The sequence below is a fragment of the Arvicola amphibius genome, chromosome 13 (genome assembly GCF_903992535.2).
Source record: "Arvicola amphibius chromosome 13, mArvAmp1.2, whole genome shotgun sequence".
In the NCBI taxonomy this organism is placed as follows: Eukaryota; Metazoa; Chordata; class Mammalia; order Rodentia; family Cricetidae; genus Arvicola; species Arvicola amphibius.
This window is the reverse complement of record NC_052059.1, coordinates 70,967,068-70,977,157: the sequence shown is the minus strand read 5'-3', so window position 1 is coordinate 70,977,157 and position 10,090 is coordinate 70,967,068. Positions and strand designations below refer to the sequence as shown.

The 10,090-nt window shown below is 41.8% G+C and overlaps 1 long non-coding RNA gene across 1 annotated transcript; it reads left to right on the top strand.

Moving 5' to 3' along the window:
* Window positions 1-3,318: 3,318 nt before the first annotated feature.
* LOC119800248 lies at window positions 3,319-5,676 on the top strand. Its single transcript, XR_005282998.1, has 3 exons — window positions 3,319-3,501; window positions 3,613-3,766; window positions 4,841-5,676. It is a non-coding gene; the product is annotated as an uncharacterized LOC119800248 (long non-coding RNA).
* The last annotated feature ends 4,414 nt before the right edge of the window (window positions 5,677-10,090 follow it).

Sequence of the window (10,090 nt, the reverse complement as noted above, 5' to 3'; positions counted from 1 at the left end):
TTCGCCATAGTGAGTCTCCATGCTGCTCCTCTCCGAGATGGACGCAGGTTAAGATCTCTCCTGGTAAGGCACACCTCGTGGTGCTACCCAGATTACTAAATATGGGTTAAAGGAAGATGTGAGAATTAGCCTATAAGAGGCTACAGATAATGGGCCAGGCAGTGTAATTATTTCGGGTGTAAAGCTAGCCAGCGGCGGGTGGCGGGACGCAGCCCTGCCGCTTCACACTACAGTTTGGCGCGCCAACGTGGTGACCAAATCCACGTAAAAACCTGAAAAAGCTTTAAATAAAGGAGAGAGAGAGTTTAACACGGCTTTTTGCTGTTTGCCTGGACATGCTGTAGAGAGATCTCCTGTTTCCGCAATAGCGGCACAAAAAAAAAAAAAAAAAAAAAAAAAGCTGAGTCATTTTAAAATGCAGCTTCCTGCGCTGTGCCGCCAGTGCAAACTCTGGCTATAAAGCATTTCAGTGGCTTTTATGGACTGGATGTTTGTGTGCCCGCTGGGGATCGGAAAGAAGGTTCTCTGAGACCATGCTCTGAGGCAGGAGTGGCTCCGGCTCTGCTCCGCCACGCTGAATTGTGCTGACCTCAGGCAGGAACTATCGTAATTACCATGATAACAGCGCAGTTAAGGTTTGGACTTGGCTGTAAACAGGCGGTACCGTATTACCCCTACCTGGCGCAACTTAAGTTTTTAAGAAGTGGTTAACCTTTTAAGAAGTGCTCCTGGATAGTAAAAAATTACAGATTCACAATAGAAAAGATTCAGACATAGAAGGCCTTTAAATGGCTCACGTAGGTTTAAAAGAGAGAAAAAGAAAATATAGAGAATAAAGTTCATGCCTTAAAAAAAAAAAGGTTAAAGTCTTTAAAGAGACAGAATATAGATAGTTATAGATTAAAAGAAGTAAAGTGATAGAGTAAAAATAAGCCACGTAAAAATGGAAAATTCACAGAGAGTCTGGATTATGTATTTTGTTGTGTTTTCTTTGATTTTTTTGACTGTAAAGGAGCTAAGTACAGAGAGACATTTCATTATATGGGCTGCCAGGCTAGACCAGAATGGACATCTTAACGGTATGACTTCAGGATTTGGATCTAAGAACATGATGCTTTGGAAAAGAGTTTCTTCTTTTGTTTTCACAGAGGACGAGACTCTGTGGATTGCTTCTATCCCAATATGGTATGATAGACCACGCCCTCCTGAAAGGTTGCTATGAACATCTTCAAAAAATTACTTCACTCAACTGCCAACTGAGAGGAACCTAGCACACAGGTTACACCATGAAAGACCTAAATAACAGCGCCCCCATTCAGCAGGAAGCAGTTTGGAGAGAAAAACTGTGCCCATTTTCCCAAATATTGTTTATAAATGTTCTTTTACATTTAAAGGGGGAGATGATATAGATATGAATTTGCATTGGTATAGATTTTAAGGTCAATTTTGTTATATGTATATGTATTTCTGATCTTGATTAAGCTATTGTGATTGTAGTTCATTTTAAAAATTGTAATGTATAATTAGGAAATATAGGTTGTTAATGGATAATCATTGATAATAGTTAAGCTTATAGTCATGTTATTAGATTTTCTAGATATGTAGAGACATATTTCAGTTAGATAGACATTCTTCATATCTTTCAAAGACTGCAGAATATGGCATTTAATGTTTTAATAACTTAGGGTTTTTCATGACAATGAGGCACGTCTGCTCCTGGCAGCACCAATCTACTTCGAGAGGAAGATGGGCATCGAAGAGGCTACTTATGGAGTTTGTTAGCCATTTGGGCAAGAAACTGCTCTTGGCTGGACTGTTCCATAAACTGGACACAAAGAACCCGCAGAGAGAGGACTGCTGAACTTGCCTAAAGGTGAGATGGTCTTTTGGGGTTCCTGATTCATTAAAGAGTCTGCGAGACATTCTGCAGGACACAGCAGAAAGTGACTGAACTGTCTTTGGAATTTCCTGCTTCATGAAAATGTCTGCTGGATACTTATGGGCCTGTAGGCTGAAGATGGATGCCCCAACAGTACAGAGGAACTTTGGGTGACTGTCCAGGCAGCGAGTTGTCTCTGTCATTTCTAGAGTTTTATAAGTTACTTATTTCTTGTTTACTTAGGTAGCATTATATCCTTCTGGAGTCTTTGATGGAGTTGAAGAATAAATAGATAGTTATAGCTTTCCTTAGTTATGATAAAAGATAAAATAGATTTAAATATTGTAACTGTAATACTTGCTTGATAACTGTTTTGTTACATGTAATTTTACTATGTTAAAGTTAAAGCCTTTCTTTTTTGTTTAAACAGAAAAAGGGGAAACGATGGAGGAGTGTTTATGTGTTACTTTCATTATTAATAAAGAAAACTGCCTTGGCCCTTTAAGAGAGGTGGAGTAGACAGAACAGAATTGTGGGAACAAGGAAGTAGAGTTGGGGAGACGCTTCAGGCATTCGCCATAGTGAGTCTCCATGCTGCTCCTCTCCGAGATGGACGCAGGTTAAGATCTCTCCTGGTAAGGCACACCTCGTGGTGCTACCCAGATTACTAAATATGGGTTAAAGGAAGATGTGAGAATTAGCCTATAAGAGGCTACAGATAATGGGCCAGGCAGTGTTTTAAAAGAATACATTTTCCGTGTAATTATTTCGGGTGTAAAGCTAGCCAGCGGCGGGTGGCGGGACGCAGCCCCGCCGCTTCACACTACATTGCTTAGTCCTGGGAAATACCTCCTTTGGGATGGGACTAAAAAGACCACCCTAAGATGGTCACATGATTATACCAATGCCTAACCCTTTATAAACCATGAAATATTTCTGGTCAGCATTGTGCCTTTTTAAGCAATAGCTGGAAGCTATAGTACAAACCAATTAAAATCTTCCTTTATTTCCGGGGGTTGAGAATTTCTCACTGGGGAAGGTTGAGGTCTGACCTCAATACCTATGCCACATTTAAAGAAAGAGCAGTTAGAAGGCAGGAATTACTGAGAAGCAAGTGAAAACCCTTCTGATCACCCTTGAAGAAAATCAACAGGAACACAAAAGGCTAGCTACAGTGACTACAGTTGCCATTAATTTTCTCTCTGTCCCACATACTCTGGGTGAAGAGTCGGGGGCTGACAACCCATGATGATCCTTCTTGCCCTATAGCAGGTGGCTTAGATTATGCTTTGTTGCAGACATGGGATAGGCTAGTCACCCTTTTCCTCTGCTCATTTGGACCATAACACTGTCATATCCAGTGCATACATGGTACTGATAGCCTCGGTGCCTTTTTATTGAAATACTTTAACTACTCTAGGAGGCAATTGTAAGTCATGGCAGTTTTGCAGATGAAGAAAACAGTGCACACTGGAACCAAGCAGCCAGCCAGATTTGCACAGCTGGTGTACAGTGGAACCAGCTCCAGTTGCCATGGAAACCTTCTCTCAAGGCAGAGAGCCCTGGACTATGAACATAGCTTTCCAGACGGAATCTGTTTGAGAAGAAAGGCTTCAGTGACAGTAAGAGCTCACACTTACACTCCACACTCTCCTTTGGCCCCATTGTCTTTCTTAATGTTACTTCATTGTCACAGGTTTTTCATTTAGATCTACACTCTTGTCTTTGTGCAGACCATCCCCTCTTCCCTGTTGTAAGCTACTGAAGACAGGGATTGCCAGAAATCTGATACTGGGTCTGGTGAGCTGGCCTGGGAGGAAAGGTGCTTGTGTTTGATGATGATGCAAGCCTGAACAGCTGAGTTGGATCCTTGGAAACTATAAAAAGGTTAGAAGGAGATCTAGCTCCATAGTCTCCTTCACATGCTCACCTTGGCATGTGTTCCTACATACACAATACTACCTTAAAAAAGAAGCTGGCAATGCTTAGATGAATTTTAGCATGGCTTGTATTGTGTAGCAGCTTCCTCTAAAGTTAAGATTTTCCACGTTGGAGGGAAGCTCTTCAAGGTGCAGAATGTTAAAAAGGAGGTAAAATAACAAGATGTTCTAAGAGGAGGTGAACTATTCCATGTAATTGGAGGTTTCTCTCCTCCCTGCTAGTTTCCAAATAACCATTCAGAGGCTTATATTAATTATAAATGTTTGACCAATGGCTCAGACTTATTACTAGCCAGCTCTTACATTTAAACTAACCAATTTCTATTATTATATGTATTGTCACATGACCATGGTGTTACCTGTCTGTTGGCATGTTGCCCCTTGGGTGGCTGGCTGGCATCTTCCAGACTTAACCCTTCTTCTTCTGTATTTCTGCTTAGATTTCCTGCCTGACTCTATCCTGCCTTACCATAGGCCAAATATTTATATTCATAGCTTTATTTATGAACCAATGGGAACAACACATATTCACAGCATACAAGATCCCACAGTAATCCCATCCTATAGCTCAGGGAGTATACAGCTCAACAGGATACCTTCCCTTAGAGCTGTAACACTTACATCTGTATCTGAGGTGAGGGGATGTTTGTTCATGTCCCCTTAGGAATAATGTCACACAGTATTTCCCTTTCCTGTGCCCCCTTTGCTCTAATACTCTATATACATATTTGGTATTTCTAGCTGATTACTTGAATTAAAGGGTGAAGATACACAAGTAATTTCATTTCAGGATTTTAGGCATAAACTCTATATACCACTTTTATCTTTTAGGCTTCACTTGGCATGTTTTGTGTTGCAAAACAAATAATAATAGCAGGAGGACTTGTCAGAGAACTTGCAGGTGAATTATGTCAGCTTAATAGCAATTCTGCTCCAAAGTAATTATCTGACGTAATGCATTAATATGACCATTCTCAGTCTGTGGGTGCATTTAAATCAATTTCCCCTTTCTTTTTCTTAGAAAGCATAATGATTAAGCTGCCTATCAACAAATGCAACAGGAGAAAGAAATGAGCAGTGACAGAAGTGATGAATGGTCAAGCAGAGACTGTATTACCCAGAGGTCTGCTCCACGCTCTCAGCTGCTTTATGGATTGGACTCTGTCACACAGGGAAGTAACTGCTGGCTCTACTGTCTGAACTACTACTTCAGATCCTTGACACTTAGGGCAGAGTGTGCTGTGCATCAAGATTGGAACCACCAAAATCCAGAAGCCTGCAGACAGAATTGGCTAGCTCAAATGCTTTGTATTTGGAAAGTATCAATCTATAAAAAAATTTGGAAGTCACCTGAGCAGGTGAAGCTGAAGTAGAGCTGCCAAGCTGGGAAGGCTGTCCTTAAGATGATTCTAAGCTTCACATTAGGCAGTTGATGTGGAATTCTAGTCCTCTGGAAATAAAGATTCTGTCTTAGGAGGAACAATTTCAAAGTCAAAAAGCACTTAGCATCTTATCCTGAAATATCCCTCCTGTGATGGGTCATGCCTTGGTTTCTTAGGAGAAGGGGAACTCCTCAGGGATTATATTTATAATCTTCCAATGTCCCTGTGTTGGAGTCTAAACACCAGACTTCACCTGACTCCTTTACATTATATACCAACTAGGAACTTGACTCACCAAATGCAATAGATAACATTCATGAAGCACTTGACAAAGCTAGTAATTGTTCCAGGACATTTAAATATAAATGCTGCTGGATTAATAAAACAAATATTTTGTAAATGGTGAAGTCAAAAGATAAGTTACTTTGGAGAAGAGGTTTTGCTCTTGTTTCCACAGAAACTGCGAGGCTATGGATTTATTCTGGGCTAAGAAAAATAAGGTTTGATCAAGGAAGACCCCCCCTGAGAAATCTCTGTTAGGAACAGATGGCCCAGATGTCTGAGTTCTACATCCAGAACAGATTCAAGATGCTGCCTGAGATGATCAAGCCTCACAGGATACTCTAGTCAGGGCTTGATTATAATTCTAAATTTTCTTTAGGTCCCCATAAGATTATCAGTACCCCCAACTGTAGGGCCCGGGTCTACCCTTGTTCCTGGGGTTCATCTTGAAGACAGTTTCTGGTCAGCTAACTAAGCATCCTGTTCCTGTGCTCCCTCTGCCCCACCTGGTGATTAGCTGTAGGGCATTGTTGACTCCATTGTTGGTATGGTAATTTCTCACCTGCCTGGGCTGAAATCCTTGTGCAGCAGTGAGGTATATAAGGATCTCCCCAAAGTTAAATAAATAGCATTCAGATGATCTCCTTTTGAATGACCTAGGTCTCTTTGTGTGTTCTTTCAGTCCCCAGGCCCTTGCCCGACTCGCGTACAGTCAAGTGGTGTGCGAACTGTACAGAGGGGGTAACACAGAATCCGGTGTTACAATTGGAGGCACCGCTGGAATCATCAACAACTACAGTCAGAGACCCATCTGCGAGATCGGGAAGTAGGGATCCCTGAGAGGTCGCCCTTGGAAGGCTAGCCAGCAGGTAAGAAATTGAGTGGTGAGGGTGTATTGGTAATGGGTGCAAGTAATTCTGTTCCAGTGTTAAGGGGCCAGTTAACAGGCCAGTTGTTAGTTGTTAGTTCTTTTGGAGAAACAAGGCACCGGTATTAAAGTTGAGACAGCACAAGAGATAGTTAAGATGGTTTTAGAGTTTAGTCCCTGGTTTCTACATGCAGGGGGTTTTAATATTATTGATTGGGAGCAGGTAAAGGCTGACCTTCAAAATGCACTGAAAGAGTGAGGGCCAGAAGAATTCCCCATAGCAATATTTCTAACTTCTTTTTTATCAGTGTGATCTCCTTTTCTAAAATTTCTTCTTCCTCTTCTATATCCCTTCTAATACTCTTCTTGTTCCTCAAAATTCTTAATAGAACTCACAGATTCTACTTCCTGAATCTCCTCAAGGGTTTTGTTCAAATTCTCTAATTGCTCTTTTACTTTTACATCATCACTGAGAAGAGCATCTCTGACTAAGCGCCATAGCAAAAATATACCTCACTGCTGCACAAGGATTTTCACCCAGGCAGGTGGGAAATTACCATACCTGATGGAGGAGAGTTATCTGTCTATGTTACTTTCATTGGTTAATTAATAAAGAAAACTGCCTTGGCCCTTTAAGAGAACAGAAAATTAGGTAGGCGGAGTAGACAGAACAGAATGCTGGGTAGCAGGAGTTGGGGAGATGCTTCAGGCAGTCGCTATATGCAGCCGCCATGCTTCTCTCCAAGATGGACGCAGGTTAAGATCTCTCCTGGTAAGGCACCCCTCGTGGTGCTATATAAATTACTAAATATGGGTTAAAGCAAGATATGAGAATTAGCCAATAAGAGGCTGAAACTATGGGCCAGGCAGTGTTTTAAAAGAATAAAGTTTCCGTGTAATTATTTTGGGTAAAGCTAGCCGGGTGGCGGGACACAGCCCCGCAGCTCCATTCTACACATACCAATGATGGAGTAAACAATGCCCTACAGCTAATCACCAGGCGGGGCAGAGGGAGCACAGGAACAAATCGGATGTTTAGTTAGCTGACCAGAAACTGTCCTCAAGATGAGCCCCAGGAACAAGGGTAGTCCCGGGCCCTACAAATGGAAAACTGAAAAACCTATATGGATAGAGCAATGGCCCCTGAGTAAGGAGAAATTACAGGCTGCTCATACTCTGGTCCAGGAACAGCTAGAGGCAGGATGCATAGTGCCATCCACTTCTCCCTGGAACACTCCTATCTTTGTTATTAAGAAAAAAGTCTGGTAAATGGAGGCTGCTGCAAGATCTTAGAGCAGTAAATGACTGTATGGAAATTATGGGGACAACTCAACCTGGATTGCCTCAACCTGTGGGTATTCCTGCAGGATACCATCTTTTAGTTATTGACCTGAAGGATTGGTTTTTCACCATTCCCTTGCATCCAAAAGACTCTGATAAATTTGCTTTCAGTGTACCGTCTAGTCTATAAATTTCAAAGAACCATACAGGCGCTACCAGTGGGTAACATTGCCCCAGGGCATGGCCCATAGTCCTGTCATTTGCCAAATGTTTGTGGCCCAGGTTATTGCCCCAATAAGGTATAAATAATCTCAACTGTATATAATTCATTATATGGATGACATTCTATTAGCTGGACAGGACCCAGAGATAGTACCTGCGGCTTTTGCTGACCTGCAAGAATGCCTAGCACGTGCTAGGTTAATCATTGCTTCTGAAAAGGTACAACAACAGTTTCCATATCAATACTTGGGGCATCAGCTGTTGCAGACAGGAGTAAAACCACAGAAAGTTACTCTTCGCTTAGATAAACTACAAACTTTGAATGATTTTCAAAAATTGCTTGGAGACCTCAATTGGGTCCGGCCCAGTCTGGGAATTCCTACTGGAGACTTAAAACCACTTTTTGACATTCTGCAGGGGAATCCAGACCCAACTTCCTTTCATGAGTTGACAGACACCTCGGGCAAGGCAATGTATTACTTTAATTGAGGAAAAGCTTGCCTCTGCTCATATTCATTACATTGACTATAGTCAGCCACTGCTATTTGATAATTTTTCCCTCTCAGCAAAGTCCTACTGGAGTTTTTTGGCAGCAAGGACCCATCCTATGGGTACATGAACTTGTGTCACCTGTAAAAATTGTTATCTCGTACCCATCAGCTGTGCTACGTGTTATTCAGAAAGGGTATAAACTTAGTTTACAAACCTTTGGAATGTTACCTGATAAGGTTATTACACCATATACCCAGGCAGAGATAACTTGGTTGCAAAATTTTGCTGAAGATTGGACCTTGTTTTTATGCACTAATCCCTGCAAATTTGATAATCATTATCCTTCTGATAAGTTGGTCACCTTTTTCAAAAATCATCCGGTATGTTTACCTAAAGTTATTTCTTTGCAGCCTCTGGCAGGGGCTCAGAATGTGTTTACTGATGGGTCTTCCACCGGGAGAGTTGTGGTAGCCTCCCCTCCTGATTTTGATATTCAGCCTGTTGATACTAAATCTGCTCAGGTGGCTGAATTGATTGTTGTACAAATGGCCTTAGAGAAATATGCTGATATTCCATTTAACCTTTTTGCTGACAGTCAGTATATAAGTAAGATTCTTGCACCTTTGGAAATTGCAGCTTATATTGCCTCTGTATCTCGAGTACAGATGCAGTTATTGGCTATTCAAACTTTGCTTTGGGTCCGATCTGTTCCCATTTACGTAGGGCATTTGTGGGCTTATACTGACCTCTCTGGTCCCTTGAGCGAGGGGAATGCATTGGCTGATCAGCTTACCCGCCAAGTTTGTGCGGTTAGTCAAGAATCTTATGAAGCTGCAGAAAAAGCTCATAATCGTTTTCATCTCAATGCTGGGTCTTTAATATTTCATTTTAAGATTTCTCGAGAGCAAGCCACTGATATTGTTAAAAAATGTTATCTGTGTACAGAACTTTTAACTGTTCCCCATTTGGGAGTTAGTCCTCGTGGGCTTGCTCCTAATCATTTATGGCAAATGGATGTCACCCATGTTCCTTCTTTTGGGCATTTGCAATATGTTCACGTAACCATGGATACATATTCTCATCTTATTTTTGCCTCAGCTCATACAGGAAAAAAATTACGGGATGTTAGAAGTCACTGTCTCCAGGCTTTTGCCTACATGGGAGTTCCAAAAACTGTAAAAACTGATAATGGGCCAGCCTACACCAGCACTGGCTTTGCTAAATTTTGCTCTGAGTTCTCCATTTCTCATAAAATGGGAATACCTTATAATCCTCAAGGATAAACTATAGTGGAACGAGTGCATCGTACGCTCAAAGCCTGTTTGCATAAAACATAAAAGGGGGAATATGCTTCCACTCCCAGAGACCATTTGTCTTTTATTTTATACATTTTAAATTTTTTGACTGTTGATGCTCAATCTCATACGGCTGCTGACCGGCATTGGCGGCCAGATTCTTCTGGGATGCCTCATGTCAAATGGAAGAATCTAGCAGATGGCACCTGGTATGGTCCAGATCCTGTACTGGTGTGGAGAAGAGGGGCTGTTTGTGTTTTCCCACAGGATGCTGACAATCCAATATGGGTACCTGAGCATCTGGTGCGTGCTGTGGATTTTCCCGTCCAGAAGCCTGAAGACAGGACAGAGCCAGGAGATCAAGTAGACACTGGCTTGTCAACTGAAGAATTGCTGGGATCCTGAGGAGCTGGCTGTGGTGGTCCGAGTGCTAAGGACCTATCTACCCA